Source organism: Schistocerca serialis, chromosome 12 (assembly GCF_023864345.2).
Source record: "Schistocerca serialis cubense isolate TAMUIC-IGC-003099 chromosome 12, iqSchSeri2.2, whole genome shotgun sequence".
Lineage (NCBI taxonomy): Eukaryota > Metazoa > Arthropoda > Insecta > Orthoptera > Acrididae > Schistocerca > Schistocerca serialis.
Window position 1 is genome coordinate 125,506,695 of NC_064649.1, and position 22,167 is coordinate 125,528,861.

The window sequence follows — 22,167 nt, forward strand, 5'->3', positions numbered from 1 at the left end:
TGAACGTGATAGTGGAGAAGTTCTGTTTGCCAGAAAGTGGAACTAGCTACTGGGCAATAGGTTGTTAGGGGAGAAAAATGCGGAGAACATTATTTTACATGTCCTAACTTTCTGCACATAATTGGTGTAACGTCGTACTGCCAGTTGGAAGATACGTAAATAAAGTACACAGAAATCATGTGATGCTTTTCTCACTACTAGAGTAGTAAGCATATGTATTAAAATGCAAGGCGGAACACATTACTTGGGAGCTACTTAATGATTTAGCTTAGTTTAACTGAAATTAATCTATTCTAATTCTAGAGAGCTACTCTATGATTTAGCTTAGTTCAACGGAAATTACTCCATTCTAGTTCGAGAGATAACTAACACATCTTTTCTGTCTTCCCACCCTCTATGTCTTTCTTGTTTTGCTGTCACCTGTTGTCGCTGACTAACTTTTGCTGTCCTGTCACGGTCGCCAAACTGAAAAACAAATCTCAGGTGGTTGCAGCACTGGAAAAGTTCTGCGTCCTAGAAAGTTGAATTAACCATTGGCCAATGGACTGTTAAGGGAACTAAATTTAGAGTAAATTATGTTACATATCCTATGTCTCTGTACATAGTTAGTGCGACGTCCTGCTGTCAGTCGGAAGACACGTAAGTGAACCACACAGAAATCATATGATGCGACAAACTGTACTGTGCTGATTACTAGAAAGTGACGATGTTGTCATGACTGTAGTAGGAAAGCTACAGGCATATAGTTCTTGATTTGTAAAAAAAGAAAGAGGTTCCAGTGCTGTGACCTGCAGGGGAAGCTGGAGAAGGATGTTTGGATTTTAAACTTCTGCAAATGTTATTTTAGCGTTTTTCTGCGCAAAAAATAAGTTCTGTCGTGCCATATCTCAAAAATCTGCGGTTCTAATTTTTTTCATCAAAGATATCGATCGGTATGTAGCACCGCCACAAATCACGCACTATATATATATATATATATATATATATATATATATATATATATATATACCGGCCGTGGTAGACGAGCGGTTCGAGGCGCTTCGGTCTGGAACCGCGAGACCGATGTGTGTGATGTCCTTAGGTTAGTTAGGTTTAAGTAGTTCTAAGTTCTAGGAGACTGATGACCAAAGAAGTTAAGTCCCATAGTGCTCAGAGCCAAGAATATTCCACGAACACTGTGTTTCCATCAATCTCACGCAGGGTTTATTAGATCAGTGTAAGACAAAGTAGAGCGAGTACAGACGCACAGAGAGAGTCGTTTTCCCCTCGCCCAGTACAAGAATGGAACGTGACAGACAATGGTTCGGAGTACCCGCCGCCATGCACTGTACGCCGGCTTGAGGAGGGCATATGCAGATATAGGCCACTGAGCCCCAAAATGGGCCACCATAAATTTACAAGCTGTGTCCCAAGTGATAACAGTGTTGATTTAAATGATTATTCATACGAAATAATTTTTACCGTCGACAGGACATTTCCAGCTGATACCATATTTATAGTTTTACAGAATGGATTTGACAGCCTCCTCCAGTCCGACCTACGGATCCCAAAAACTCGAGTAATACTCAAGAATAGGTCGCACCAGCGTCCTACATGCGGTCTCCTTTACAGGTGAACCACTCTTTCCTAAAATTTTCCCGATAAATTGACCATTCGCCTTCCCTACCACAGTTCTCTCACATTCTCGTTCCATCTCATATCGCTTTGCAGAGTTACGCCCATTATATTTAAACTTCTTGACTCTGTCAAGCAGGACACCAATAACATTGTATACAAACATTACAGGTTTGATCTTCCTACTCATCCGCAATAACTTACATTCTTCCACATTTAGAGCTGGCTGCTATTCATCACACCAGCTAGAAATTTGGTATAAGTCGTCTTGTATCTTCCTACAATCACTCAACTTCGACGCCTTATCGTACACCTCAGCATCATCAGCAAACAACCGCAAATTGCAGCGCACCGTGTCCGACAAATCATTTATGTGTATTGAGAACAATAACGGTCCTATCACACTTCCCTGGACGCTCCTAACGATTCCCTTGTCTCTGATGAACTCCCACGTATATACTCGTATATAAAGATAGTAACTGTTCTGAAAGAACAGATGCCAATGATGACCATGCAGCTTCTCTAGAAAGAAATGATAATTAATCGAAATCCTTAGCTGCCAACAGGTGTTCCTGATATACCTCGATGGGAACAGTTGAAAATATGTTCCCCGACCGGGATTCGAACCAGCGATCTCTTGCTTACATGGCAAACGCTCTATCCCTCTGAGCAACCGAGGGCACAGATGAATATCGCGACTGTAGGGACTTATCCCTTGCACGCTTCCCGTGAGACCCACATTCCCAACTGTCCACAACTTACTTTCGTAATGTAAATAAAGGATTTTTCTCCATCCACTCATTACCCGCGCCAACTAAGGAGACGATTCCCGTAAAAGATTGGGCGAAGTGAGCGCATTGGCACAGAAGAAGGCCAATGGCCGGGTAGCCTTTAACTATATGACTATAGTAACTGTTCCGAAAGAACAGAAACCATTGATGACCATGCAGATTCTCTAGAAAGAAATGATAATTAATCGAAACCCTCAGCTGCCAGCAGGTGTTGTTGATATACCGGAAGCGTGCAAGGGTGCAATCTCGGTATCTTCTGTGCCCTCGGTGGCTCAAATGGATAGAGCGTCTGCCATGTAAGCAGGAGATCCCGGGTTCGAGTCCCCGGTCGGGGAACATATATTCAGCTGTCCCCATCGAGGTACATTAACAACTCTTGTTGGTAGCTGAGGGTTTCGATTAATTATCGTTTCTCCCACGTATATAACAGATTCAAACATCTCATTAGTTTACAGATGAGTTAATATGTTATGTATTTGACGTTGAATGGTTAAGTCAGACAAAGTTTGGGAAACGTTTGAAATTATATTTAAAGTTTACTGGAAGCTGCTAAGAGCTTTCATTATAAAACACATGATGAATATAGTCTGCCTAATTTGCGCTTCATCTTAAGCAAACCCAATTTGTTCGCGCATCTCTGTGTTTATGACGCCACAAGTCCTGAAAGATGTGTCGTGAAATGATACAGTTTTCGAAAGAACTTTCAGTGATATGTGTAGATACTATCTTGCAAACTGTACTGCCGATGATAGTAAAAAAATAATAAATTAAAACATCATGCCTGATTCTGAATGTGTGCCATTTTAAGCACAAGCTAGTTTTCCACGCATCTAAACATCTATATGACGTATTTCCTTTACCGCGTGTCGTATAATGATATAATGCTGCACATACATTCAGTGATATATGCTGACGCTATCTGAAAAATGTGTTGCGAATAGAGTTAGTAGTAAAGAAGTGATAAATTAGGACCTCATATCTGATGTTGAAGTTTGACTACATTAAAAGCGAAAATGTAGCAATCTGTAACTTATCTTCCATGTGGGAGCTGCCAGGGAGAAGAAATGTTGTAAAGGTTTGAAATTATGTGTAAAGTTTGTTGTATGATAGGAGAGAAAGAAAGAAAGAGAAAGAGAAAGAGAGAGAGAGAGAGAGAGAGAGAGAGAGAGAGATCCAAAGAAGAGATGCGCGTTTCGTCACAGGATCGTTTACTAGGAGCGAGATCGTTACAGAAATGCTCCAAAAACTCCATTGGCAGACGCTATAAGAGAGACGATGTGCTTCAAAGAGAGGCTTACTATTGAAATTTCGAGGAAGCGCTTCACGGGAAGACTCTGACGACATATTAATTTCTCCCATATCCATCTCGGGTAATGAACCGGCAAGAAAATTTGAGAAATTTGGGCCAATACAGAGGCTTACCGACAATCATTCTTACCACGCGCCATTCGCGATTAGAACAAGGTAGGGCGAATCAGTTAGTGGTACTAGAAGTACACTCCGCCACACACCATGAGGTGGCTTGCGGAGTATGACGTAGACGTATACAAATACAAGCAGAAATGATCATGCTGTTAAAATAAGAGAAATCAGACCTCGAACAGAAGATTTAGATATTAATTTTTCCCTCGCGTTACTCGAGAGTGGAGTAGTACACAGGGAGTCTGAAAGTGTTGTTTTTTTCATTTTTATTTCTTTTTATTTGCACCCTCTGGCAAACAGGAAGGTGTGACAATTATATTTGTTGTGAGATCAGAGTAACGAAAACATTTTACTGAATGACCTCATATCTGTCGTCGACTATGCTATTTATTCCGGTACCCACTGTTGGAATTACGACTTTAAGGTCATTTTCAAGTGGCAGCAGGTGCTGAAAACACAGCAGTAGCCGAAATTAGTCAAGAAAATAAAAATGACATGAGTCTCAATGATTCGTGTCAAGCTTCTTTTATATACTTCTTTCACGTGACCAATGGGATAAAAACACGTGAAACCAGATTTGTGCTGTATAATGGAGACAATATCAAATATGAAATTTGCTGACGGACTAAAACTGTGTGACGGACCGAGACTCGAACTCGGGACCTTTGCCTTTCGCAGGCAAGTGCTCTGTGACTTGAGCTACCCAAGCACGACTCACGCCCCGTCCTCACAGCTTTGCTTCCGCCAGTACCTCGTCTCCTACTTTCCAAACTTCACAGATGCTCTCCTGCGAACATTGCAGAACTAGCACTCCTGGAAGAAAGGATATTGCGGAGACATGTCTTAGCCACAGCCTGGGGGATGTTTCCAGAATGAGATTTTCACTCTGCGGCGGAGTGTGCGCTGATATGAAACTACCTGGCAGATTAAAACTGTGTGGCGGACTGTCTCTCATTCTGGAAACATCCCCCAGGCTGTGGCTAACCCATGTCTCCGCAATATCCTTTCTTCCAGGAGTGCTAGTTCTGCAACGTATGCAGGAGAGCTTCTGCGAAGTTTGGAAAGTATGAGACGAGGTACTGGCGGAAATTTTAGGAAGCGTTCCGTAATTGGAGTTTTCAGATTTTTATGGGTCACGTGATCTGAAGTCAGCGTTCTGCAAGAAAGGAGACGTGAAATCGTTGAACATTCAAGTCATGAGCCACCGATTGTGTTCCTTCCTTTCTCCGACGCTACATACAGCAAAGCAGGAACAGGCCTGGGAAGACGAGGTGCATGGCCTATTTCCCGGCGTCCTAAGAAGGTAAAGGAGATGCAACGTCCTGTAAAGAGCAGTCTCGGCCTCAGGATCCTGGGATTTACAACATCCCTTGTAAGTGCGGCTGCAATTACATCGGTCAGTCCATCTATTCAGCATCCGTGCGCTGTGCAGAACATCAGTGGCATTTAAAAAATCGAGAACTGGAGAAATCTGCAGTTGCTGAGCACAGTCGCACAAACAGACACAAAATAGGCCTACAATTTGACGAAACTTTTGTCCCAAGCGTCTACATACTGGGATTGTGTAATTAAAGAGGTTGTACTAATAAGGATATGTGAGGAGATCTACAACCGTGACGGTGGATATAATCTTAGAGGGGCATGGAAGCGAGTTCTCGATGCAGAGAAGAGTCAGAGATATTCGTCGCAGTGTTCACCCTACCACAGGAGCGGTGGCGCCACCAGCGCAGATGTTGACGCCGTCTGCGACGGCATTATGTAATTACCGACCAATCAGAATCCGTCTACGTGTTATACAGGGTGTTACAAAAAGGTACGGCCAAACTTTCAGGAAACATTGCTCACACACAAATAAAGAAAAGATGTTATGTGGACATGTGTTCGGAAACGCTTAATTTCCATGTTAGAGCTCATTTTAGTTTCGTCAGTATGTACTGTACTTGCTCGATTCACCGCCAGTTGGCCCAATTGAAGGAAGGTAATGTTGACTTCGACGCTTGTGTTGACATGCGACTCATTGCTCTACAGTACTAGCATCAACCACGTCAGTACGTAGCATCAACAGGTTAGTGTTCATCACGAACGTGGTTTTCCACTCAGTGCAAGTTGGCAGATGCCCATTTGATGTATGGATAAGCACGGAACAATAGCCGTGGCGCGGTACGTTTGTATCGAGACAGATTTCCAGAACAAAGGTGTCCGAACAGGAAGACATTCGAAGCAATTGATGGGCGTCTTTGGGAGCACGGAACATTCCAGCCTATGACTCGCGACTGGGGAAGACCTAGAACGACGAGGACACCTGCAATGGACGAGGCAATTCTTCGTGCAGTTGACGATAACCCTAATGTCAGCGTCAGAGAAGTTGCTGCTGTACAAGGTAACGTTGACCACGTCACTGTATGGAGAGTGCTACGGGAGAACCAGTTGTTCCCGTACCATGTACAGCCAATGGAGCACGTTACCCCTAGAACATGAACATTTACGAGTACGACACAACATGTGGTTCATGCACGATGGAGCTCCTGCACATTTCAATCGAAGTGTTCGTACGCTTCTCAACAACAGAGTTGGTGACCGATGGATTGGTAGAGGCGGACCAATTCCGTGGCCTCCACGCTCTCCTGACCTCAACCCTCTTGACTTTCATTTATGGGGGCATTTGAAAGCTCTTGTCTAGGCAACCCCGGTACCAGATGTAGAGACTCTTCGTGCTCGTATTGTGGACGGCTGTGATACAATACGCCATTCTCCAGGGCTGCATCAGCGCATCAGGGATTCCATGCAACGGAGGGTGGATGCATGTATCCTTGCTAACGGAGGACATTTTGGACATTTCCTGTAACAAAGTGTTTGAAGTCACGCTGGTACGTTCTGTTGCTGTGTGTTTCCATTCCACGATTAATGTGATTTGAACAGAAGTAATAAAATGAACTCTAACATGGAAAGTAAGCGTTTCCGGACACAGGTCCACATAACATATTTTCTTTCATTGTGTGTGAGGAATGTTTCCTGAAAGTTTGGCCGTACCTTTTTGTAACACCCTGTATAGGCCACCAGAGCAGCAGTTTTGACAGTCAGTCGCTCCAGACGAAGATGATGGAGGTAATCGTCGAAAGCTCGAGGTTTTACCCTGAACTGCCCGCCGAGAAATCCCCGAATGTTTTATACACCAGTGCCGTCACGAAAGACTTCGTTCTCTTTCAAAAAACATACCTACGAATTGCAGAGTAGTTGCACACGTAGCCACACCGTGGAGGCAGATACAATGGTGAAAGGGTGCAAGCTGCATTAGTGACCCAACACAGATATTTACTCTGTCAGAAAAGTCATGACGTTCTTTTTAGTTCCTGTACATTTTCCAGCTTCAGTTGAGTCACCGCCACTAAATCGTTCCCGCTCACAAAGCTGTTTCACTGGAAAGCGGACTGCGCGCCGCACGCCGTTATTCTGCGGAAGTGCGCGGCCATCTCTTTCGTGTGATCGGCGTCGTATGACGCGGCGCGGCGCACTTTGATGTACGGTTAAGCACGTGTTGCAACGTTAATGCACTCGTTAACGACCCGGAATGTTTGTCCCCGGCGGGGATGTTTCGACAGGCGGGCGACGCGCCGTCCTCAGCAGAGAGGAGCGATAATACACACGTGTCCGGCGCACCTCATAGCTCAGCCGTATTACCGCACCCCTCTCCACACAGCGTCACTCCCTCCCTCCCCCCCCCCCCAAATAGCCGCTCGCTTCATACCACTGCTCCCCCCCCCCCTCCCCCACAACTCACTGCCATCAGCTGCGCCGGCACCACGTACGTGCGTGCGGCCGCAGTCCAAAAACGAATTCGAATGCATGACAGCCATCGCTCGTTAAAATGATTGCCATTGATAGCGATAAAATTGGTGGTTGGTTTTATGCCGCTGCCAGCGGATGCGTGGCTTTGGCCGCCTGCCGCGCGCTGCTCTGCTCCGCTAACGCACTGACACGCACACACACATAAAAACACACACACACACATACGTACACGCCCGCACGGTGCAAACACCGGCTCGGAAACCGCTGCCCCCGCGAGGTAGATTACCAGCGTAACTCTACCTGCTCTTTTCTGGTTTCCTTTCGTATTTGGCCGGCTACTACTTACCGGATGTAATTCGAGCTCATCCTTTTTTATTCTTGTGATCAGCCAGCCCAGACCATCTGCTACGTGATTTTAATACCTTCCCCTACGTTTCCTCCTTTTGGTTCGATTCTCTAGTTTTCTCTTTCAGAGTGGCTTCCCGTTAGTTTTATGCCATTTTCCTTTCCCCAACTCCTTTTGCGAATTGTTTCATCTTCAGACTTGTTTGCTTGAGAAGTAAGGAACTGATGACCCCGTAGTTTAGTTCCTTTATACCCCAATCCAACCAACCACCAGTGCTTTCACTTAAGTGGAGGTTTACTATCTTCTGGTTCAAAAAATCGACATTTTTAAAATTGCATTTTTTAGATGCATAAAAGTGTTTAGAATCCACCCCTGAAACGATTTGTCCGAAAACAGAACAGAAATGTTTGCTATTCGCGGTTGAACAAAAAAATGCACCTGCCTCAAATCGGCCTTCTTCACGCACCAGTTTTTTTTTTTTCTTTCCGAGGACGAGTTATTGTATCGGTGCTTGGGAGGAAACACACAAAATTCAAATGAAAGTTTGAACGCGTGTGTTTGGAAGTTAGCCCCCGAGCATTTGCATTCTGGTGCGGAGACTGCGACTTTCCTGGCAGTGAGCAGCTTCAACGAAGGGTATTCAGCAATTCTGAAGACCATGCCAACGATGGACGTCAGCCTGGGACTCTATTCGACGCAGTTCGCCAAGCATTCGGACCACCGGATTCGAGCGGCCGGAAACCGCTTGTCACCGGCCGTACGAGCGGCTCTGGAGCAGCGCAGGATGGCCCAGACCGAGCAGAATGCCCTCTGTGACGAAGGGGAAGGACTAGTTTATGGACCCGGAATAGCAGATTGAACGTAAGTTGCATAATATTGCATTTATATGTAGTCAAAACTTCAAACGCGTTTTTCTCGAAACGACGTTTTTTTATCGAGGGGTATGGTAACTTCAAATCTACTGAACCGATTGGCATGATTTTTTATTTCCGACGAAGCTAATTAAATTGTATAGGAGTTGTACCACTTCTGATCCGATCCATCAACTATAAATATTTTTACTTGGCCGACGAAGTCGAAAAATCCATGAAAAAACCCTTTTTTTTTAAATGGCCACCATTTTGTTTCCTATGGTTGAAATAATTTAAGCGAGGTACAACTCCTAAGGAATCTTATATACTTCGCTAACGTCAACTCAATTTTGATTTCAGCCTAGCCGGCTGACCTGTGGCACACCGCGCGTGAAAGTCTACATCGAAATTTTGTTTCGTGCCGACGCCGCTTCCGTCTTTGCTCTTCGATATTTCCGGTCGAAAAAATTCCAGTTTGTAGAGGAAATATCATTAAACATTCTGACCGAATTTGACATTGATATCGGTAACACATCACAAGAAAAAAATTCGCAAAGAACATGCTTTTTTCGGGCCCAAGCCAGTAAACCTCCCCTTAAATACAACGGGCGTTCAATAGATAATCCAACATTTTCTTTTTTGTTTGTTGAAACAATTTGGAATTTTCCTTGATAAATCGCGGAATATTCCCGCCTCAGCCCCTATAGTTTCGTGAAGTTCCGATAGATGGCGGAACTGTACGGCTTCAAAATGGCATCTGCCATAGAGGTGCGTTCCAAGCAGACAGTCATCATCGTTTCTTTCGACGGAAAGCCAGAACATCGCAGATATTCGTAGACGCTTGGGAAGAATCGACGGAAACCGGGCAGTGAACAAAAGCACAGTAAGTCGTTTGCACCATGATGCTGTTGCATGAGACGACATAGGATGCCTGTGGCGTACCTTTGTGCTGGCAGACTTATGTCAATCACTGCCAACCGTGACCTGAACTCACACGCTTTGGGTCCCCACACCATGAAGCCAGGCGTAACACAGCTGCTCCTCTCCAAAACATTGGAAGAATAAGCCTCTCCCCAGCTCGCCTCAATACTCGCTGAAGATCGCGATAATGAAGAACCACGATTCACTGACGAACACAATGTTTCACCAGTCATCAATAGCCCGTGCTCCACTGTCGTGACACTACCCCAAATGCAGCCGTTTCTCTTGTGGTGTTAACACCAGACGACACGATAATTTCCTATTCCGACTACTCCTGATGTCCAACCAACTATGGGTGCGAAATGGTACAGAAAGCCACAGCAGTCCAATTTCAGGCGCAGATGTGAAAAAGTTTCGATGTCCTTATAATGTGCACGATGCACAATACGACTATGTTTCCTTGTAGTCGACTGCAACCTTCACGATGAGTATGCATTCCCTCGCGTTCCCACATAATCCCAAATTATTGGTCCACAGTGTCATTCGAGTGCCCCCAAAATCTGGATACTGCACAATTCCACAAGCTGCTGAAACGAAGACCCGCAATACGGTCCTTTGAAACCCTGTCAGGTGCTGATAACGCTGTCTCACACCAGTACGCGACATCTCCGTGTTCTTGAAGGTGACATCTGGTTTGAAGCTCCTTACTCGGGCATGGGTGTATGTGTTGTCCTTAGCGTAAGTTAGTTTAAGTAGTGTGTAAGCCTACGGACCGATGACCTCAGCAGTTTGGTCCCATAGGAACTTACCACAAAAATTTCTACCTGTTACAGAGAACTGCAGCTCTAATCGTTTACTCCCCAACGATGGTGTGTACATGTACGAAATTACCTTGGCATCTGACCGTGCTTTTTACGTGCTTTACTTTTTCCTCAGGCAGTGTGCGACGAGTGTGCAATAAGTAATGCAAGTATGTTTTTCTGAAAGTGGATCGATTTTTATTCACAATTCCGATACACTCTGTTAGCTGCAAAATGCTATTTTTCAACATCACCTCCGTTCAAAGCGACAGCCTGCACCTCTTTACTAGGAGGGCCTGTATTATCGTATTGTACCACTCTACTGGTCGACATCAAAACTATCACATTCATGCATCAATAACCTCAGCACCATGCATGTACTGCTTCCTGCGGACTGCATTCTTCATTGGGACAAACAGATGGAAATGGGAAGGTGTGAGATGTGGGCTGTACGGAGGACGAGGAAGAACTGTCCAATGAAGCTTTGTGAGCTGCTTTATTTTCCATATGGTACCATAATTTTCATCAGGGTTGATCGTTGCACCATGAGGAAGGAAATCCAACAGAATAACCCCTTCATAGTCCCAGAAAACCGTCGCCATGACTTTACTGGCTGAGGGTGCACTTTTGCACTTTTTCTTCTGAGGAGAGATGGTCTTGTGTCCTCCATGGATAACCCTTTTGTTTCTGGTTCAAAGTGATGAACCCATGTTTCACCGCCTGTGACAATGTTCGACAAGAAATTGTTACGACCAGCCCCGCAACACGCAAGCAATTCCGCACAGTTCTTCGTTGCTCTTTATGGTCTTTTGTTGCGAAGAACGGAGTGGGTACACTTTTTGCCCAGACTGGTGGCTGAGTGTGTTTGTGCTACCAGCAGAGACGTCCAGTTGTGCAGCGAGGTGTTTGACTGTGATCCGCCGATAGCCTCCAATGAGAGTGTCCGCACGTTCCAACATTGCAGGAGCATGTGCCCAATGTCAACACTGGACGCACGGCTGGTTGGCACTATGTCATCTTTTCAGAGACCTGTTTCTGTCTACAGCATCGTGACAGAGGTTCTGAGAAAAATTAACGTTACCCATCTGCACTTTTCACAGGTCTGAGGTCCGAGCACCTGATGTTGCTATGGGATGCTACATGGTTCGCACAGTTGGTACTTTGGGCGGCATTTCGGGGCATGTTACTGTCAGTGTCCTGTTTTCGATATCTTGGTGACGTCCTCACCTTCCCAAGACTGCATGTTACCCGCATTGTCCTGACCTACCTCAATACAGAAGGTGTTTGACTGTTGGACTGGGCAGCACATTCTCCAGACCTCTCGCATCTGATCATGTGTAGCCGAGACATTGGCACACCATCACTTACTAGCCACAGCCATTGGTGAACTCAGGCAAGAAGTTGAAGCAGCATGGAGTGACGCATCTGAGCTCACTTCAACTTGATAACCAACCAGGCTAAAGCTGTCAGCCCTTGTCAGCCCTGTGTACTGAATTTTCCGCCTTGGGGGGGAGAGTTAGTTAAAACCGGGTATGTGGGTCAGACGGGTCACTTCCAGATCATTGTGACCAGAGTCTGATAAACCTTGGAATACTAACAGCTGCCATTTCGGGGAGTTGCAGATAATCGTCATTAGCGGATGCCTATTCATTTTCCTTCTGCACCAAGGGTAGTCAACCTCTTTCACCTAGTACCCTGCTTTGTATTTCTGTTAGTAGGAACATTTTCTAACTGGCGACCCTTTGACAGTAATGGTGATTTATGAAGCATGGAAGTAATTTCACTTTATAAAATTTATAAAGCAGAATTACAGGTAGTTAAAGAATATAACAATAGCTATTTAACAAATGCTGAATGTCAAAATAGTATGAAAAATTAATGAAAACAGCTTTGAAACCACTACCACCTACACGAAAGCTGGACCGACCATTAGTGGGAGTAGGGACCAAATTGTCTGCAACTGTTGTAGACTTTTTTAATGTTTTAGCTGAAATTTTGTCCGACGTTGGCGCTTTATGGAGCTGTTTTCTAAAAAGAAACATTACCCGACAAGAAGAAGGTAAGTAAGTTGTTCGGTCAAGCACATTTTTCAGTGTATTTCAGTTTTCAATGAGGAACATATTATGAATGCTAACTGTGTAACGATTTGTTTTGTTGATTTCTGCAGTGTGAGACAAGCTGGGCCAACACAGTTTTTACTCATCCTTAAAAAAAAAATAAAAAATAAAAAATAAAAAAAAACCACAAGGAAGGCACCACAACGGGAAGTGTCGCAAGCCGAGACATTGAAACCAGTGTGAACCAAACAATGTTTCTCAATATTCTACAACGAAAAAGTTCGCTGTGCGGGGTAGCCGCGCGGTCCAGGGCGCCTTGTCACGGTTCGCGCTGTTCCCCCTGTCGGATGTTCCGAGTCCTCCCTCGGGCACGGGTGTGCTTTTTGTCCTTAGCGTAAGTTACTTTAAGTTAGATTAAGCAGTGTGTAAGTCTAGGGACCGACCGATGACCTCTGTAGTTGGGTCCCATAGGAACTTACCAAGAATTTCCAAATTTCCGAAAAAGTTCACGAACGTTCGTTGGCGGTGTCGATCCCTAAACGTGACAATTGTAGCAGTGAATGTAAAGTATGCTTCAAGATTCCAAGACTCGCAAGAAACGTAAGAACAAAGTCTACTCGAATCTCTGTGTCGGCCGGCCGCGGTGGCCGTGCGGTTCTGGCGCTGCAGTCCGGAACCGCGGGACTGCTACGGTCGCAGGTTCGAATCCTGCCTCGGGCATCGGTGTGTGTGATGTCCTTAGGTTAATTAGGTTTAAGTAGTTCTAAGTTCTAGGGCACTTATGACCTAAGATGTTGAGTCCCATAGTGCTCAGAGCCATTTTTTTTTCTGTGTCACGTGGCAAAAGTTGGTGAAATTTGTACGAATAGCGTTTCACAATTGTTCGCAGTGTGCTGGACCACGGAATGTTCAGCTCTCGCGACACAGCTCGTGCATTGCTTGAAGGTCGCACATTGCGTCCAGCATTCTCAGCGATGGCGACAGCAATCTGTGCAAAAGCTGGGCGCAATTGGCCGTCGGTGTCTTCCAGGAGCAAAAACCGAAGCCACTGAACTCAAGCTTCCCAATCATTTTCTTCAACCCCGGTCAGAGTAAGATCTCTACGTATTCCAATAGTGCGTCGGTTCTCACTAAGAACAACAAAAAAAATGGCTCTGAGCACTATGGGACTTAACAGCTATGGTCATCAGTCCCCTAGAACTTAGAACTACTTAAACCTAACTAACCTAAGGACAGCACACAACACCCAGCCATCACGAGGCAGAGAAAACCCCTGACCCCGCCGGGAATCGAACCCGGGAACCCGGGCGTGGGAAGCGAGAACGCTACCGCACGACCACGAGATGCGGGCGGCTAAGAACAACAGAACTACTGCTGTTGCTTATGGGTAAAGCCCTGCTCACCTTGTGAAGACCCATGCTGCCTGTCTGCAACTGTCATGCACACTGTTCATTGTGCTTCAACCCTACATGACAGTACCACTGCCGGCTCCTAATGGCAAGTTATGACACTAACACTACTGACAACGCAAATCATGGAGTGCACAGTCTAAAAGTCGCTCCCAAAAAGTTGGGTACCATATGTAAACAGTTTTTCGTCTACACCGTCACAAATAAAGGCAGTTTACTTGTAACCACTTTCAAATGGTTCAAATGGCTCTGAGCACTATGGGACTTAAAATCTGAAGTCATCAGTGCCCTAGACTTAGAACTACTTAAACCTGAGGACATCACACACATCCATGCCCGAGGCAGGATTCGAACCTGCGACCGTGGTGATCGCGTGGTTCCAGACCGTTGCGCCTAGAACCGCTCGGCCACTCCGGCCTGTGTAACCACTTTCCACACAAACGAACTGGGAGCAGCAAATTTGCGACTTTTTACAGATGATGCTGCTGTGTGCAAAGAAGTATTGTCATTGAGTGGCTATGGCAGGACACAGTATGACTAACAGTGGTAAAAGGTACCTTCCGCCACGTGCTGTATGGTGGCTTGTCGAGTATGCATGTAGATATAGGATGTTCCGGGTTTGATTTATCGTCCAGCACACATTTTCATGTACCGAGAAGTTTCAATATTAGTAATACATCTCTATGAGGAATCGTCGAATGTAAGGCAGCTGGCGACCATCTATCATAAGTACTTAATGAGGCACGGGCTATTACACTGAAGCACCAAAGAAATTGCTATAGGCATGCCTATTCAAATACAAAAATATGTAAACAAGCAGAATACAGCGCTGCGATCGGTAACGCCTATATAAGACAACACGAGTCTGGCGCAGTTGTTAGATGGGCTACTGCTGCTTCAATGGAGGGCCATCAAAATTTAAGTGAGTCTGAACGTGGTGTTATAGCTGGCGCACGAACCAAGGGACACAGCATCTCCGAGGTAGCGATGAAGTGGGGATTTTCCTGTACGACCACTTCACGAGTGTACTCGGAATATCAGGAATCTGGTAAAATATCATGTCTCCGACATCGCTGCGGCCGGGAAAAGGTGCTGTGAGAACAGGACCAACGACCACTGAAAAGAATCGTTCAACGTGACAGAAGAGCAATCCTTCCGCAAATTGCTGCAGATGTCAGCGCTGGGCCATCAAGTGTCAGCGTGCGAACCATTCGACGAAACATCATCGATATGGGCATTCGAAACCGAATATCCATTCTTGTACCCTTGATGACTGCACGATACAAAGCTTGAAGGCTTGGGCCCGTCCGCACCGACATTGGACTGTTGACTGGAAACGTGTTGCCTGGTCGGACGAGTCTCAAACTGCATCGAGCGGATGGAGGTGTATGAGTATGGAGACTACCTCCTGAAGCATGTCAGCAGAGTACTTTTATGCTGGTAAGGGCTCTGTAATAGTGTGGGGCGTGTGGAGTGATTTGGGACCTCTGATACGTCAAGATAGGACTCTGACAGGTGACACGTACGTAAGCATCCTGCATGACACCTGCATCCATTCATGACCAATGTGCATTCCGACGGGGAATTCCAGCAGGACAATGCGGCATCCCACACGTCCACAACTGCTACAGAGTGGCTCCAGGAACAGTCTTCTGAGTCTAAACACTTCCGCTGAGTTTAAACACTTCAGCATATTTGAGATGCCTTGCAACGAGCTATTCAGAAGAATCTCCACCCTCTCGTACACTTACGTACACTACCGGCCATTAAAATTGCTACACGACGAAGATGACGTGCTACAGACGCGAAATTTAACCGACAGGAACAAGCTGCTGTGATATGCATCTGATTAGCTTTTCAGAGCATTCACACAAGGTTGGCGCCGGTGGCGACACCTACAACGTGCTGACATGAGAAACGTTTCCAACCGATTTTTCATACACAAACAGCAGTTGACCGGCGTTGCCTGGTGAAACGTTGTGATGCCTCGTGTATGGAGGAGAAATGCTTACCATCACGTTTCCGACTTTAATAAAGGTCGGATTGTAGCCAATTGCGATTGCGGTTTATCGTATCGCGACATTGCTGCTCGCGGTGGTCGAGATCCAACGACTGTTAGCAGAATATGGAATCGATGGGTTCAGGAGGGTAATACGAAACGCCGTGCTGGATCCCAACGGCCTCGTATCACTACCAGTCGAGATGACAGGCATGTTATCCGCATGGCTGTAACGGATCGTGCAGCCACGTCTCGATCCCCGTCTACAGATAGGGACGTTTGCAAGACAACAACCAACTGCACGAACAGTTCCACGACGTTTGCAGCAGCACGGAATATCACCTCGGAGACCACGGCTGCGGTTACCCTTGACACTGCATCACAGACAGGAGCGCCTGCGATGGTGTACTCGACGACGAAACTGGGTGCACGAATGGCAAAACGTCATTTTTTCGGACGAATCCAGGTTCTGTTTACAGCATCATGATGGTCGCATCCGTGTTTGGCGACATCACGGTGAACGCACATTGGAAGGGTGTATTCTTCATCGCCATACTGGCGTATCACCCGACGTGATGGTATGGGGTGTCACTGGTTACACGTCTCGGTCACATCTTGTTCGCATTGACGGCACTTTGAACAGTGGACGTTGCATTTCAGATGTGTTACGACCCGTGGCTGTACCCTTCATTCGAACCCTGTGAAACCCTATATTTCAGGAGGATACTGCATGACCGCATGTTGCAGGTCCTGTACGGGCCTTCCTGGATACAGAAAATGTTGGACTGCTGCCCTTGCCAGCACATTCTCCAGATCTCTCACCAATTGAAAACATCTGGTCAATGATGGTCGAGCAACTGGCTCGTCAGAATACGCCAGTCACTACTCTTGATGAACTGTGGTATCGTGTTGAAGCTGCATGGGCAGCTGTACCTGTACCCGCCATCCAAGCTCTGTTTGACTCAATTCCCAGGCGTATCAAGGTCGTTATACCGGCCAGAGGTGGTTGTTCTGCGTACTGATTTCTCAGGATCTATGCACCCGAATTGCGTGAAAATGTAATCACGTGTCAGTTCTAGTATAATATATTTGTCCAATGAATACCCGTTTATCGTCTGCAGTTCTTCTTGTTGTACCAGTTTTAATGGCCAGTAGCGTATTTATGGACAGCCCTGCAGGATTCATGGTGTCAGTTCCCTCCAGCACTACTTCAGACATTAGTCGATACCATACTATGTTGCGGCAGTCCTGCGTGCTCGCGTGGACCCTAGACGACATTAGGCAGGTGTACCAATTTTTTGGCTCTTCAGCGTACACACTGGCAACGGGTTATCACAGCAGGCTTTGCACCTCTCGACGTGTGACGCCGCCCCCTGGCAGTTCGGGAACGCCATCGGAAAACCCCGCCGCCCACACCTAGGCCGGCGCTAATGACGAGAGCGACGTGCGACCGGCGCCGGCCGCGAGTGCTGAATAAAACACGCAGCGGCGGCGGCTCGCACGCACCGCGCACGCACTCGCACGCACTGGCACGCACGCCCGCGCCAGCCGGCAGCCCGTGCGGTGTGGCTCGTTAGCGGCCGGCCCCGCACTCGCATCGCATCGCCCGCAAAACACACCGGCTGCAGCGCCATAGCTGCCGGCCAGTGATAAATTGATTTTCAAAACTCGCCCGCTCCTCTCTGCTCTGGTCTGCCGTGCGCGTGTGTGCGTGTGTCCGCTGCCAGAAAACCAGGAGCGCGCCATCATTACGAGGCCGCCACTGCGGTCGCGGGCCGCCGCTGTTGCTGGCCGCGGTTCGAATCTCTGTAGTGGCAGCCGGGCCACTGTGCAAGGGAGTCGGTTCTGGACCTGCTATCGTTTGTGATAAAACGCGTTACTGAAGATGAAACATGTGGCAGAAACAGTTCTGGACCTGCTACCGTCTGTGATAAAACGCATTACTGAAGAGCAGACATGTGGCAGAAACAAATACCTCACCACAGTTTACACTGAAGGATAGTGACATGCACACATAAGGATAGCGTTGGTATCGCTATACAACATACACAGGGTGGTCCATTGATAGTGACCGAGCCAAATATCTCACGAAATAAGCATCACACGAAAAAACTACAAAGAATGAAACTCGTATAGCTTGAAGGGGGGAACCAGAAGGCGCAATGGTTGGCCCGCTAGATGGCGCTGCCATAGGTCAAACGGATATCAACTGCATTTTTTGAAATAGGAACCCCCATTTTTTTATTACATATTCGTGTAGTACGTAAAGAAATATGAATGTTTTAGTTGGACCACTTTTTTCGCTTTCTGATGCATGGCGCTGTAATAGTCACAAACGTATAAGTACGTGGCATCACGTAACATTCCACCAGTGGGGACGGTATTTGCTTCGTGATACATTACCCGTGTTAAAATGGACCGTTTAACCAATTTCGGAAAAGGTCGATATCGTGTTGATGTATGGCTATTGTGATCAAAATGCCCAACGGGCGTTTGCCATGTATGCTGCTCGGTATCCCGGACGACATCATCCAAGTGTCCGGACCGTTCGCCGGATAGTCACGTTATTTAAGGAAACAGGAAGTATTCAGTCACATGTGAAACGTCAAACACGACCTGCAACAAATGATGATGCCCAAGTAGGTGTTTTAGCTGCTGTCGCGGCTAATCCGCACATCAGTAGCAGACAAATTGCGCGAGAATCGTGAATCTCAAAAACGTCGATGTTGAGAATGCTACATCAACATCGATTGCACCCGTACCATATTTCTATGCACCAGGAATTGCATGGCGACGACTTAGAACGTCATGTACAGTTCTGCCACATGGCACAAGAGAAATTACGGGACGATGACAGATTTTTTGCACGCGTTCTATTTAGCGACGAAGCGTCATTCACCAACAGCGGTAACGTAAACCGGCATAATATGCACTATGTGGCAACCGAAAACCCACGATGGCTGCGACAAGTGGAACATCAGCGACCTTGGAGGGTTAATGTATGGTGCGGCATTATGTGAGAAAGGATAATTGGCCCCCATTTTATCGATGGCAATCTAAATGGTGCTATGTAAGCTGATTTCCTACGTAATGCTCTACCGATGTTACTACAAGATGTTTCACTGCATGACAGAATGGCGATGTACTTCCAACATCATGGATGTCCGGCACATAGCTCGCGTGCGGCTCAAGCGGTACTGAACAACATACTTCATGACAGGTGGATTGGTCGTCGAAGCACCATACCATAGCACCATTCACCGGATCTGACGCCCCCGGATTTCTTTCTGTGGGGAAAGTTGAAGGAAATTTGCTGTGGTGATCCACCGACAACGCCTGACAACATGCGCCAGGGCATTGTCAATGCATGTGCGAACATTACGGAAGGCGAACTACTCGCTGTTGAGAGGAATGTCGTTGCACGTATTGACAAAAGCATTGAGGTTGACGGACATCATTTTGAGCATTTACAGGCAATCACGCTGTAACAGCATGCGTTATCAGAAGTGATAAGTTCACAAAGGTACATGTACCACATTGGAACAACCGAAATAAAATGTTCAAACGTACCTACTTTCTGTATTTTAATTTAAAGAACCTACCTGTTACCAACTGTTCGTCTAAAATTGTGAGCAAATGTTTGTTACTATTACAGCGCCATCTATCACAAAGCGAAAAAAGTGGTCCAACTTTCATATTTCTTCACGTACTACAGGAATATGTAATAAAAAATGAGGGTTCCTATTTTAAAAAAACGCAGTTGATACCCGTTTGAACTATGACAGTGCCATCTAGCGGGCCAACCATAGCGCCATCTGGTTTCCCCTTTCAAGCAAGACAAGTTTTGTTCTTCGTAGTTTTTTCGTTTGACGCTTATTTCGTGAGATATTTGGCCCGGCCACAATCAGTGGACCACCCTGTAGAAATGAAATCAATAGGCGGAGCTGTCATTTGCACTCAGGTAATTAACGTGAAAAGGTTTTCGACGTGATTATGGCCGCAGAATGGTAGTTGGAGCTAGACAGATGGTACATTCCATTTCGGAAATAATTAGGCAATATAATATTTCGAGATCTATGGTGTCAAGAGTGTGCTGATGGCACCTAATTTCAGGCATTACCTCTCACCGCGGACAGCGGCGGACTGCCTTCACTTAACGACCGAGCGCAGTGGCGTTCGTGTAGAGTTGTCAGTGCTAACAGACAAGCAACACCACGTGAAATAACCTCGGAACTCGATGTGTGTCGGACGGTGAAAGTAGCCATAAGGAATGTGCGGTGAAGTTTGGTGTTAATGGGGTATGCTGACGCCAATGCCCATGGTAACGGCGGGACATCGCCTGCAGTGCCTCCACTGGGCTCTGACCATGTCGGTGGGACCCTACACGACTGGAAAACCGTCGCCTGGTCAGATGAGTCCAGATTTCAGGCGGTAAGTGATGATGTTAGGGTTCCAGTGTGGTGCAGATCCAACAAAGCCGTCGACCCAAATTGTCAACAAGGCACTGTGCCAGGTGATGGTGACTCCAAAATGATGTGTGCTGTGTTTACATGGAATAGACTGCGTTCTTTGGTCCAATTGAACCTATAAGTGACTGGAAACGGTTGTTTTCGGCTACTTGGAGACCATTTGCAGCCATTTGCGGATGGGATTCTTATGGAGACAACGCGCTGTGTCACCAGGACACAATTCTTCACCATTGGGTGCATGAAGGACATTCTGAACAATTCTAACGAATCCGGTCGAACATTTTTGGGACATCATCGATAGATCTGTTCGTGCACAAAATCCTGCACCGGAGACTCGCAATCATGGACGTATATAAATACAGCTTGGCTCAATATTTCCGCCGGGGCCTTCCAACGACTTGTTGAGTCCATGCGACAGCGCCATGCCGAATAAAAGGAGGTCCGACACGATGTTTGGAGGTATCCTGTGACTTGTCACCTCAGCGATATTCATGATGCACTATGTGATCAAAAGTATCCGGACATCCCAAAAACATACGTTTTTCATATTATGTGCATTGTGCTGCCACTTACCGCCAGGTACTCCACATCAGCGACCTCAGTAGCCATTAGACATGCCAGCTGATTGGATGTCACGTGTGTCATATGTCTGTACGCGAGTTTTCCACACTCCTAAACATCCCTAGATCCACTGTTTCCGATGTGATAGTGAAGTGGAAACGTGAGGGGTACACGTACAGCACAAAAGCGTACAGGCCGACCTCGCCTGTTGACTGACAGAGACTGGCGACAGTTGGACGGACGTAATGTGTAATAGGCAGACATCTATCCTCACCGTCACACAGGAATTCCAAACTGCATCAGGATCCACTGCAAGTACTATGACAGTTATGTGGGAGGTGAGAAAACTTGGATTTCACGGTCGAGCGGCTGCTCATAAGCCAGACATCAAGCCGGTAAATGTCAAACGACGCCTCGTTTGGTGTAAGGGGCGTAAACATTGTGCGATTCAACAGTGGAAAAACGTTCTGTGGAGTGACGAATCACAGCACACAATGTGGCGATCCGATGGCAGGGTGTGGGTATGGCGAATGCTCTGTGAACGTCATCTGCCAGTGTGTGTAGCGCCAATAGTAAAATTCGGAGGCGGTGGTGTTAGGGTGTGGTCGTGTTTTTCATGGAGGGGCCTACATTGATGTTTTAAGCACCTTCTTACTTTTGCCACTTTTGAAGAGCAATTCTGGTTCAAATGGCTCTGAGCACTATGTGACAACATCTGAGGTCATCAGTCCCCTAGAACTTAGAACTACTTAAACCTAACTAACCTAAGGACATGACACACATCCATGGCCGACGCAGGATTCGAACCTGCGACCGTAGCGGTCGCGCGGATCCAGACTGTAGCGCCTAGAACCGCTCAGCCACCCCGGCTGGCCCAGTGCTTAACAGTATTGGTTAAAAACAGTCTTGGTGCAATTTTGGTTTTTTATTTTTTAACGACGCGTTTCGCCTTATTTAGGCATCTTCAGGTCATCTTTTCTAGATGGACGCGAAAGGCACCAAGATCTGCATAGCGTGTTCCCGTTCACAGGAGCGAGTAACAGAGTAAGATGGGGGCTCAGCTAGTAAGCATAATGCACCACAGCGTCTTACGACCTGAGCCCCCATCTTACTCTGTTACTCGCTCCTGTGAACGTTAACA